Genomic DNA, 12,636 nt, shown 5'->3' with positions numbered 1-12,636 from the left:
CATCTTCCCACTCCTGCCCTTGCTGAGGGCCATTGGAGAAGAACCGTGGCCAGAGGAGGAAGAGGAGCTGCACTTGACGTCCCTCAGCACCTGTCCTGCAGGACATGTGCAGGGGTACTTGAGCTCTCAGCAGAGCTCAGCAAGAAAGTGGGGAGAAACCCGCTGCGAGGGACTCCTGTCCTTTTTATCCACAGGTCTAGGCCTTTCGCACACCAGCAAGTGTGGAGTTAAGACTGCAGCCTAGATGAAATCCAAACATTTGCAAGTGTGGGAATTCCCAAGGAGAGCAACCAAACTACCTTCACTCTGCCCTCGCAGCAGGGCTTTTACACAGCCTGCAGCCGAGTCTGCCTCGGCCAGCTGCAACAAAGAGTTTAATCTTATCAGCGACCATAAAAATTCAAATTCCTCTTAGCAGGATTGCTGATGGGGACGGTAGTGCCAAGCCTGGCTTCATCGCAGTCTTGCACAGTCAACAGGGGGGAAAAAATGTTATATCCCAAATTCCTGAATCACAAATTCCTATATCACCTCCGACTCCAGGCAGGGAGAACGAGCCTGTAGGCAACTCTGCACCTCGTAGGGTGGAACAGGATCTGAAACGGTTTTTCCCTCTGTCAGTTAAGGGTAGGGTTTTTATGTTACTGAAGCTAAACAGGTACAATGCTTCCTGCAGGCTCATCTAAAGCGCTGCAGAGGGACTCTGCCCTGGCAGAGAGTGTGCTTGGCTGCAGGTGGGTCCCTCACCAGAAGGGTGACAAGGGACCAGGTCCCTGCAGACATGGGCTCCTGGTAAAGCCATGCTTCTCCCTGCAAGGTGCATTGAGCTCAGTGAGGGTGGTGCGCACCCATGGGAATGACTTGGTGATACCATTTTGGTGATGAGAAAGCAATATCTCAAGCGCTGCTCTCCTGTCTGGGCTGTCTTCCACACGCATGTGCAGCTGCTGGAGCTGGGGAGCAATGGTGGGCTCAGGTCTCCGACATGGGGCTGGGACCTGGGTTATGCCTCAGTGGCTCATTTTGGTGATACTGTTGAGGAAAAAGCTGCAGGTAAGCTTCTTTGTCTCCCACAGTCTGTCACTTGGAGCTGTGGGGCCTGTCCCGCAGATGCTCAGACCTCCCACAGGAGGTCGTGGGGTCCACCACCTCCACTGTCACCATGGTAACCATGGCTGGCTCTTCTCCAGCATCCTCATCCCTTCCTTTGACCCTCACTGCCCCCAACACCCCCGTATGCATGGGCCTTGCAAAGGCAAGATCAGCTTTCCTGGGCCACACTCAGCTGCCCCTCCCTCATACACCTGCCACCACTGTCATCCTTTCTGCTGTCCCAGGTTCATCGCATCACCTCCCTACTTGTCCTCTTTTGAGCTATTTATCCATCCCCTGCCATGACCCCATAAGCTATGCCCAGCCCTTCCACGCTTTCAGAAGACACAACCATCTTTGTGTTTCCCTTGACTCTCCTGTAAGGTGCATTTGTTCTCTCCTCTCAGCCCCTTCACCCATATGTGTTTCTCCCCCTGTGCACATGGCTGGTCTTTACGGGTACATTTCTCCTACAGCGTGGTGAGACAAACTCTGAGCTCTGCTCCAGCTCAGTCTGGTCTGTAGTAGAGATGCCTCATCCAAAAGCAGAGGCGTCCCCTCTGCTCTGTAGCAGACAGCTAGGGAAGACCCCCAGAGAAGACCCCCAGGATATCCAAGGACAAAGCACCTGTGTGTCAAAGACCTGGAGTGACCATGCAATGCAGACACACTTGGATGCCCTCTGAGAATTGGTCTGTAAGCATTGCTCCTGGCTCTCCAAGGTCTCGCTCCTGATGCTGATAGGAAGTCACCCTGCTTATACAGGGGAGGCTGGTGGAAATACTTGGCATGCACTTCAACTGTTGATAAGGCTGGACTATCTGCCAATACACATTGTGCCCTTCCCTCTGTCTGACTTGGAGTGGTCTACAGTTCTCGTCACCATCGTATGTCAACACCTGTGCCTTCTGGCTCCTTCCCTTTGCCTCACCCTTTGTATGTCTTGGATTAGAGCTGCTTGGCACAGGGGTTGGCCAGGACCCTGATGCCCAGGTCCTGCAATATCTGGTTGCTTTGGGAACCGAACCGTGGAGAATATCACAGAGGCACAGAGTACTGCTTGCAGCTGCATTCAGAAATGTGGCTTCACTTGCAGAGGCGTACGTCTAACCCTTGTGTTGGGCAGAAGGAGATAATGGGTGTCCTTCCTCCCACTATTGCAGGCTCAGAGGTGACACAGAGGGCCATCCTAATTAGGGGCTACAGAGATGAGGCTTCCATGGAGAACAAGTTTTATTTATGAGCCAGATTAGGAGGCATTAATTGCTTTCTCTCCTGGTTTCTGCTCAGAAAGGTACAGTAATCACAGGAACATTTTTGACATTGTTGACATAGCTTCCCAGCCCTCCTGCTGAGAAACAGGGACTCTTGCATACTTCAAAAGGGCTTAAAGGCTTGGGTTGTGCCACCACAGTAGTAGTGCCGATCTAGGACTGGGGTGGGGGGAATTTGCATTAGAAGGATTAAATACCAGGGCTATTGTGGAATTTTAAACTGATGTTTTCCGGCTGACCACAGGCCCAGAGCTTGTGTGTGGCATGTTTGAGCCTCAAAAGTGCTCTTGATCCTCTGATCTTTTATTTCATAACATTTCTCCCCACTCCCTCCCCTCAAATGTATTTTGCTTTTCTTTTGGCTGCTGAGCAGACACACATTAGCAAAAGGAACATGTTGGGTTGACAGTACTGGGAGCAGTCTGAAGCTCAGGAAAGCTTTCTTTGCGTGTTTTGCAAACACTGAGGGTCTGGAGTACTCTTGCGGTGCGGAGCCCCGGAATAACAACAAAGTTAAAACATGCTCAATCCTGACCCAAGTGCCCTACGAAACTTTGCCACAGTTCTGCACAAACACCATTGGATGTTCTTACGTCATATTACCTCTGAGATATGTCTCTTGCTTGTGGTTCGTACAAAACCCTCCTGTCTTTCATAGCATGATGCTAAATGAGACGTTTCTTGCAGCTACATCAACATAATGGGGTCTCCGCTGAGACAATCCGTTTCCAAAACATCAGTCTATGATATTCCTGGCACTTCTCTAGTGCCTGGCTCTGCAGGAAGAGATTGATCCTGTGAGGATGCTCAGCCTTTCACACAACTGGATCAGTTGTGTCCCTGTGCCAACCTGCCATCCAGCTGTCATTGGACACAGGCTCAGGCTGCACACAGATTTCCTGCTGTGGTAGCAAACGGCTTCTTATTAGGTCCAGCAGCTGTGGGCTAGCTCTCAGAGTAGCCAGCCCCCTGTACTGCATAAGAAAAACATGTTTCTTGGCAGGGAAAGATGTCTGGGGCTGGAGCTTTGGTTTGCTTGGGTGGCTTTTTTTGCTCTGCACAGAGGTGAATACCCAGCCTTCCAACATTAGCCTTGCCATGTGCAGCATCCCAAAGTCCTACGAGACTTGCCTTGGCTTGTCTTTGAGGCAGACAATGGGAGCTGGCAAGGGCCAGTCTTGGCCCTTCAGCACGCAGCGTTGTGGTTCAGTGTCTGAGCAGGGTCTGGAAGGAAGGCACGTACCCCTGCAGACTGGGGGCACTGCGGGAGTCCCACTGCCGCTCCCCCCACGTCACAGCCAGCAAGCATCCCTCCGCTGCAGGGCTGCGACAGCTCCATGAAAGCATGGGCCTGTAGCCTGCTCCCAGCTTTCCCTTAAACCTGGCTGCCTCCCCAGAGCACAGCCCTGTGGATTACAAGGCACAGGCACCCTCTGTAAGCAGAACCAGCCCCTTTCCACTGTGATGTGGCCCTTGATGGCGGAAGGCCCCAATCAGTGCCAGCTAAAATTGTTGAGGCAAATATAGGCAAATATATCTGTTCCTGTTCTTTCTAAAATCACTCTTGCTGGTGTTTCTAGTAGTTATTATAATTCAGCAAGGACTTGGCAACTCATCAAAGCTAGCATTTTCCCTTAGTCTGATGCAGCAAAGTAATAAAGCGCAACCACTAAAGATCTTGGACCAGTTACACAGCGAGGCAGCAAGGGGAATTCAACTTTTTCCCTGCAACCGTGACTCAGCTTTACAGCCCATCCCCTGCAGGGTGGTTTCCCCAAAGCGATGCTTGTACCATAGCCAACGATCCCTCTACCACACCTCCTCACACATCCCGGGATGACTCCTCCGTGGGAAGCTGAGAGCGCTGTCATGGAAGTAGCTAGAGGCTTCAAGAGCAGGTGTGCTCTCCTCTGCATTTGACAGATGCCTGTTAATTATTTATACAGTATGGGAGGTGTACTTGATGCTAGACAAATAGCAAGCAAGATGGGCCTCTTTCCCCAAGGAGCTTTCCATGCAGGTTACGCAGATACCAACAGGCAAGGCAGGATCAGGCATGACGGAGGGAGCCAACCATGCCACGGAGGAGGATGGTGATGAAAGGAGAGACAAAAGGTGCAAGCCATTTAGAGGAATTGGAAGGAGATTATTTGACGAAGGGAAGAGAAATTGTTTTCCACTCACGGGAAAACAAAACAGAAAGAGGCAGCAGGGATGTTATAAATACCAGAGAGTAATGAGTAGACATACCAGCTTGGGGCTTAAAAAAGGCACAATTCCTGCCCTGGCAACCATACCTTGCTTGTGCAATAAGGCTGTAGGAAGCCGGGAGTGTGCAATCCTAGAGATGGAGTAGAAGGGGCTGCCATGAATTGGTCTTTTGCAATATGCACTGATGTGCCGTATGCTCTGGATGTGCAGCGTGAAAGGATAAGCTGGAGCTGGGGAAGTACAGGAGTGGCAAGATCTACTCTGGGCTGCCTGTAGAGAGCTATATGGTCCCGTAGATTTGGGACCGCTTTGTTCCACAGCAGCATTGATCATCCTGTGCCATCCCTCCATCCAGGAAGCGGGGCAGGAAAGAACCAATGATACTGCAAGGGGGGGACATAAAGTTCCCCCTACCTCCTCAGCAGAGACACAGTGCACAATCCAGCCTGCTTCACTCCTGTGGCTGCTAACTGTAAGGAGAAGAGCTGCTGACAAAAAGAGGTCCTTTAAATCAATAGGCAACCCAATGGCTTTTTGATTCACAGTGACCCGATTCAATATCCCACTGGAACAAGGATAAGTCTCCATTTGATGGTGTACTTAGTTGGACGCCTTTTTGGAATCCTGCACTGACCACATCAGACCATGCAATTTCTCTCCTCCTTGCCAGGATGCACTTACACGTTGGCTGCTTTAATAGTTGAGGTGGCACTTTTATTTTAAGCACTTCTTTTCATTGGCTTCTGCAATCTTTCTGAAACCATTTGGAGTTTGTTTTTTTTTTCCCCTGGGCTGAAATTTCTCACACTCAGGCTCAGCCCAGGGTGATGAAAGTTTGACGATAATCTGCTGTTGCCAGTGTCTCGACTCAACAAAGTGGTGATTTTGGGCTGGAACAACTGGAACTCCCTGATACACTGATTGGAGCAGGCATGGAACAAATTGCGCCTCCTCATTTACTCCACACACTCTAATTTGTGAATTCCTGGGTGTCTCTTCACCACCGCCTCAGCTCCAAGGCAGCGCCCGGAGTCCGGAACACCCTCCCTGCCTCAGTCCATGCTACCTGCTGATCCCACACTCATGAGGTCCTGCTATACGTCTTACCCATGCAGGTGACTTAATTTAAGAGACATTAGCAAAGTGGTTGATATTATTAATCAGCAGCAAAATCAAACAGAGCCCTCAGGCTCAGCAAGGCAAGTCATTGCAGGGTCACGCTGCTTTTCATTAACTTTTTTTTTCCTTTGGCACAAACGTGGCTAACGTATAGCCCCTGACTTTGCAGAGTGCCCATCCTGTTCCCAATGTGCCCCCCCTGACTTTTAACGCACAGTACACAGAGCTTTGCTTTCAAATCCCGTTGGACAAATGGGCCTTTTCACAGGATTAAGTGCTGCCCAGTGTGGTTTCCAGAGATAGCCTGACTGCAGCACAAGATCCGGGGATCTTGGTCTCAGCTGGCCTCCCCTGGGCATGGGGAAGTGAGCTACCTCTGTGTGGGTTCTTATGGCTCTCCTGCTCTCCTGCGTTATCTTTTTTTGGGGATCCCTTTGCCTCACCTTTTCCACTCCCCAACACACGCTGGTGCCAGGAGACCCCCTTCAACAACACTTTCCCCTCCCTGCAGCTAAGCCCTGGGCAACATGATCTCAGCTGGGTACTTCATCTCTGTACCCCACCGGTAGCTCAAGATCAGTCAAGGGTGACATCTGAGCCCACACCCTACCTTACACGGCCCCTGTGTGCTCTGCAACTGTTGGAAAGAGCCCTGCTGGAGGGCTCCATGAAAGGCAACACCAGGCAGTGGCAGAGGACTTTTCATCTCGTTTCACCCCGTGAGGAGCCCGGCTGAGCAGACACCTCAGGCTGAACGTCTGTGAAGGGAGGGAGGGAGGGAGGGAGAGATTAAAAGCCTCGAACCCCTTAAAAGTCATGAAATAATACGAAAGTGAAAGCATCTGGTGTTGGCCAAATGCTATGGGGACATGGCAGGGAAAAGCATCCAAAACCAGGGTACAGTCAGGAGGTGGCCAGAGGACATCTATGCTCCCCTTAACCCCTCTTGGCACCCTCCACTGCCTGGAGCACCCATTGCAGGGCCTGCTGGGAGACAAGTTGGTTTTGCAGAGGGCAGGCTATTAACTTTGAATCAAAAGGAGCATTCAGGCGGACAGCAGGTCTGGTGGGAGGGAGGGCTGGAGGGGAGCACGGCGCCCTGTCCTCCCCTGCTATTGGAGACCAGCCGATTCAGCTGGGGAGAGGGGGAATGAAATGTCTCCAGTGTCGGCTGGTGAGGCCTGCTTTCCCTTTATAGCAGCCCTGACGGATGAGTGAGAGACACCGCAGGGAGAGCTGAGTCCGAGGGGCAAGGGGGGCCAAATGCTGGCCGGCAAAGTCAATAGTAATTTAACACCCCACTGACATTTTTGGTTGGCAACAGGGTAGATATTTAAATCATAACCTTCTCTCTCCTATACCCCTCCTCCCCACCAAAAATAAATAAATAAACCCAGCAGCCCCTGTTTTGGCCTGCCAAGAACTTGGAGCATTCGCTGTGCGCTCCCTGAGCCTCGCATCGGGCACCGTCAGCTGAGTCTTTCCTTGACATCAGGGATGCTCGCTCCCCTCCAGCTTTCGGAGGGGCACTGAGGACCAGGTGTCGGCGGGGGCCGGCCCCGGCAGCTGGCTGGGCCCCGAGCCTGTGTCCCCGGGTTGCTGTGCAACCGGAGGCACAAGGCAGAGCGCGGCGGCGGTGCATACGTGCCGTTTCGCCCATGCGACAGCCAGCTCATACCAGCCTCTCTGACCCCTGGCACGGCACAGCACGGGCCCCAGCTGGGCCGGTCGCCTGTCAGGAGGGAGCAGGAGGAGAGGGCAGGAGTTTGGGAAGAAAGTGGGGAAGATAGGGAGGGAGGGGAAAAAGCAAAAAAAAAAGCCTTTTTGAGTATTAAGCACTGCCTTTAAAGAGCAGCCAGGATCCTACACCAAAGACTTTTCCACTTAGAACTGATGCCTGAAAGTAGGGGTGCGTCCTACAACCTGCTTGCTCTCTGCAGGTTACAGGGTCACTGCCCCTCAGCCCCTCAGGCCTGCAATCTGCTTTTTATGAATTTGTTCAGACCCTGGAAGAAATGGAGCTCATTGCAGAGCCATTTCCTGCTTGGTGGGAATTGCCCCAAATCCCCCAAATCCCATCCCTGTGGAGGACAGAGGATCCGCTCCAGCATCTCCCTTACCCCCTTTCTCTTGAAGGAGTGCCTTCTCCTCGCACATGGTACCACAAGAAAGTTCCTTCCCCAAGGAGGTTCTCTGTCAGACTTCACAGCTCTGGTTTCTGTTTGAACCCTTTGTCCATGGGTCCTAATCCACAAGGCAATGAATTCAATGGAAAAACATCCATCAGCTGCAAGGACCATTGAATATGCCTGATATCAATTAGGATCTAATTTGTCTAGTCTTATTATTCACATATGAGTCCTGAGATTGAGACTGTTCCAGCAGCAAATGGGAATTTTTCTCCCTCCCTGCACCTGGGTTTCCGTGGTTTTGATCAAACTAAACAGCCTGGCTTGCATTTCCATGGCTGCAGCCCCTGCCTGCTGCCACTGGGCTGGAGGTAGCAGAGAAAAGCACTGTCTTCGGGAAGGCGGAAGCGAGAAGGGGAGCTGGCTTGGAAGAACAGATGCGAGTTATGAACGTGCAGTGGAGATTTATCCCCAGAGCCTTTCCCCAGGTGAGCGGCAGGAAAAAGGCACCAACAGAGTTGTCAGCAAGGAACCCTTGCTGATTTCTGTGGCAAGGTCTGTGTGCTTTCACAGAGCTGGCAGGGACTGAGGTATCCCCCCCATCAGCCCGCTTTCCCTTGGAGTGTGCAGGCCATTCGTCCGAAAAGCTGAGAAGAGAAAAAAGGGAGGTGCAGACCAAGAACTAAGTGATGCCCAATATAGCTATGAGATCATCTCCCCCCAGTCTGCTTTGCACATCGGCAGAGCTGATGGGGAGCTCAGGGCAGGACTGCAAGACCAAGAGCCTTTAAACTAAAGCTATAATCCAAAAAATGCCTGAAGACTAACCTGCTGCCAAATGCAGGTGCTGACTGTGAATACTAGGTCTAAAGCTGCTGCTTTAGAGTAGCTGAGAGCTGGATTCTGTCCTATTCCCTCCCTTATAGTGCAGCAGCAGGAGAGCTGTTTAGTGCAGCCCAGCCTTTTGAATGTTGGTGCCTGAATGTAGGTTCCAAAATATGAGTGGAGCAGCCCTTTTCAGAAGCTCAGTGCATCTGGGTGACTAGCGTCAGATGTCCTCAGAGCTATTGAAAACACGTTCCAGATGCCTAACTCTGGTTTTTGGAGCCAAATTTGAGGTGAGGAGGATGGAAAAGTTTTGTTTCGCTTGTTAGCAAGTCCTCCAGTTCATACTTAGTGGAGAAAAGGGACTAGCAAAATTTAGGATGGCTACAGCAGAAGACAATAGAGACAGAAAACTGGTCTGTTAGCAGATTTCCACCCATTCTTTTTGTAAGCCCATAAATAAATATATCTCTAATGCTGCTGTTTGTTTGTATTCTTCCTGGAAATGCTCCTCCTATTATTTTACCTCATCCCTTTTCTCTCTTTGTAATCTTTTATTTTCTTAAAGGCAATCTAGTCTGAAGAAAGGTCATGCTTTGTGTCCACTTGGTAAGATATTCAAGACACCTCAAGACATGTCAAGGCCTAGAACAGTGGGTCATGGCATTGGCTTATGGATTGTGGCACCGGCTGAATGGAAACAGGAATGGCTATAGGACTGTGCTTTTTGTCCACCAGATGTGTCTTACTTTCAGGAATGGTGGATAAAAAGTTCTAGGAGACGCTTTTTTTTTTTTTTTCCTCAGTGACCATTTAAAATGAAGCAGTCTTTTCTTCCTGTATCAGTTTTGTACAACTCTTAGTTTACATTGACCTCCACTCAGGGCCAAGGGGATGTTTTAGGATGCTGAGCTTCACATACCATTGGCCTTTGCCTCATGGCCTGAACGGACCCCAGGTGCTGCTGAGTGGCCAAACCTGTATGACGGAAGCAGTGGCTCTGACAGGTGGTAGACTATGAGTGTGAACCCAGATGAGCGCCACTTCCAGATTAGCAAATGATCCCAGCTGTTCCCATCAGAGCGAGCTTTTCACTCCCTGTGACTTTGGGAGTCCTGTGGCTTTATGAACTGAAACCAGCTCAGGACCTTTGCCTGCAGATTCCAAAATAGTCCCATTTTTGCCTCCCTCCTTCCAGTTCCCCCCCCATAACCAGCACCTCCCTTGGGCCATCGGGATGGCATTGCTCCCAAGGGAGTGGTGGTGGTGTGGAAATCCCAGACATCTGGAGATGACCTACTGCAGGGGAGGAGTTTGAATGCCAGCCTTCCCACGAGAACCCAGGAGACGTGAGCAGAGGAACCACCCAGCCTGTCTAGAGACCAGACTGCTTCTTTCAAGTCCTTTCAGTGTTCAAGGGAATGTTGCCCAAGGACCCCAGTGGGCTGGCTCTTAGAAGACACTCTCATTCTCCAGGCATGTCTGCTCAACAGAAACATATCTGGCCTAAGCAAGAAGAAAGGAGTTGTACCTCCCAGGCCTTTAACCCTCTCAGTCCTGGCTGGTCAATGTATCAACAGATACTGGTATTTGAACCCCCATTTCTTTACAGGGAGTTTCACTGTCGGGGAGGACACATCCTCATAGCAGAGGACCCTTGTGGGGGTCCACAGTGGCATTCTAAGCTTGGTATTTTCTGAGTTATTCTCATGTGAACACACTCCCAGAGGAGAAAGCGACACAAAATCAATTGCACAGATCAATACCTGTACCGATGTATTTCCTGGTGACAGGCCAGATGGACAATTGAAGGTAAACAATGTCTGAACAAAGTCTGGGCACAGCAAGAGGTTCCAGATGGGAACCAGAAGTTCAGAGCTTGTCAGAGCCATCTCCACGCACACATTACAAGCACCAACCAAACACTAATAAATGATTAACAGGGCTGTTATGCATTAGCCTCAGCTTTTGGTTCCCTCCCACTATTTCTGGATGATTTCAAAAAAAGGCAGATGATAGGGAATTCTGCATTTGGAGAAATTAATTGGATATTCATCTCTCTGTGGACCTCATACAATCCTGAGAACCCTGTTTCCCCCTCCCTGAATGCCTCAGAACACAGATCAGTCCTTTCAGTTGAAGGCTGCTCAAAGGCACCTCCCTTCGGAGTCCATCCAAAGTCTTAAGCATCCAACTCTTCCTTGAGGCCCTACAGAGTAATGCAGCAACCCCCTTCTTCTTTCTGTGAATTGAATGATCTTTATCTTCAGAGTCCTCAATTCTCCATACTACGGGAAAGAGAGTCGAGACCCGAGTATGGAAGTTTTTGCTTATAATGAAGAGCTGATACAAGGGAGTAACTTGGGCTTAGTGCCTCCTTCAAACCCTCCTCCCGCATTTCCACTTTCCCTTCACTTTCTGTATCTTTCACCTGTGTGTAGTCTAGACATCCACCTGCCACTTCTGCCTCTTGTTCCATTTTCCATGCCTGCCCACACCACCACAGTCTCAGAGATATTCTCTCTTTCTTGGGTGCTGCCCACTCTTTTCCATGGTGCAGTCAGTCACACTGAGAGGCCTGTAATGGGCTGAAGGGGAGGAAGGTTCATCCCTTGGAGAGCGTCCGTCTATGTTGTCAGGCACCAGCCCTAGCTTTCAATAATAGCCTGAAACTGATGAGACTCTGATATCCAACCATGTCCAGATATAGTACAAGTGAGCAGAAGTATCTGGAGCTGAAATTGGTCTTGCTTATTCTATTCTAACTGGGGTCTTCATAGCCTCCCCCATGAACACAGGCATCTAAATCTAAAGAGCACTGGGTAGTCCTCCAGGAGGAAGCGTGAGGAGGACACCAGAGGGAACTTTCCCTGGGATCTCAGCAGAGCCCAGCAGCTCTGCACCAGACAGCTTCATTCTCATTCTCTGACCTTCAGTTCCCCCATTCAATAATCTTATTCATTATACAACAGGAGGATTAGACAGTGCCTGCTGGTTGGCACACTCTGATGGGCATTAATACCTGCTGGCACAGAAGCAGGCACATGCCAGTACTTCTGTGTGCTAATGAAAAGGCACCATTTCCACTTCCATTTCAGCACACGCTGAGGTTTCCTGAGAGCCAGCATTCATCTTTTTGTCCAGGAGAATATGTGCTGCTGTCAGTCCTGCCCTGCAGCTCCAGGAGTCCTGCTGCTTAGGTCAATGGCTACCATCACAGAGCTAGATGCGGTTAAACTGGGCGCCTACTGAATCATTGTGGGGCCAGGGTTCTTCAGCACTGTGTCATATTATGGAGACTTCCAGTGGCACGTTGCCTTCATGCACGCTGTGGTTATCCTGGCATCCCTTGGGGAATGGAGTGAGGATCTGACGAAGCCAGGCTGGATGGTGCAGCTACTCCACACTTCTTGGTTCTCACTGGGAGACTGGCTTTAAAATTCCTCCCTTTTCCTTCCTTTAAGTTCTGCAAGAGCTTCTTTGTCAAAAAAGGCTGAGGCCATTAATATGCAGTCCTCTAGGAACTCTTCCATCACCATGACTCCTTTTGGAAGCTCTGCCATCCTGTTGAATCCTGCTGAAGTGATGGTGATGGAGAGCTGAGAGAAGTGGGAGGAAGGAAAGGATGGATTTCCCTGGCACACTTGTGCTATATAGCCCTGCTGCAATGCCCCCACCCAGAGGAATTGGCCTCTGGGACTAACCTCCAGGCAGAGCAGTGAATAATGTTGGACTTTGAGGGAAGACAAACCGAAGGAGCTGTCATAGAAATGTTGAACAAGCTACAGAAGAAAGATATCCTGAACTCCCAGTTCCACAACCCAACAGCAAGAAGACGCCCCAGAATGCTGTACATGACCTTACTGTCATCAGATTAGCTGGAACTCACTGTCTAAGGGTGCTAAGGGGCACAAGAGCTAAGCAAGAATTTTTTTTAAGAAGTAGGTAGTATCTATAATGGTCTCCAAATGTTGTGTTGGAATAGT

This window comes from Rissa tridactyla, chromosome 3, assembly GCF_028500815.1.
Source record: "Rissa tridactyla isolate bRisTri1 chromosome 3, bRisTri1.patW.cur.20221130, whole genome shotgun sequence".
Lineage (NCBI taxonomy): Eukaryota > Metazoa > Chordata > Aves > Charadriiformes > Laridae > Rissa > Rissa tridactyla.
This window is presented reverse-complemented; position numbering follows the sequence as displayed.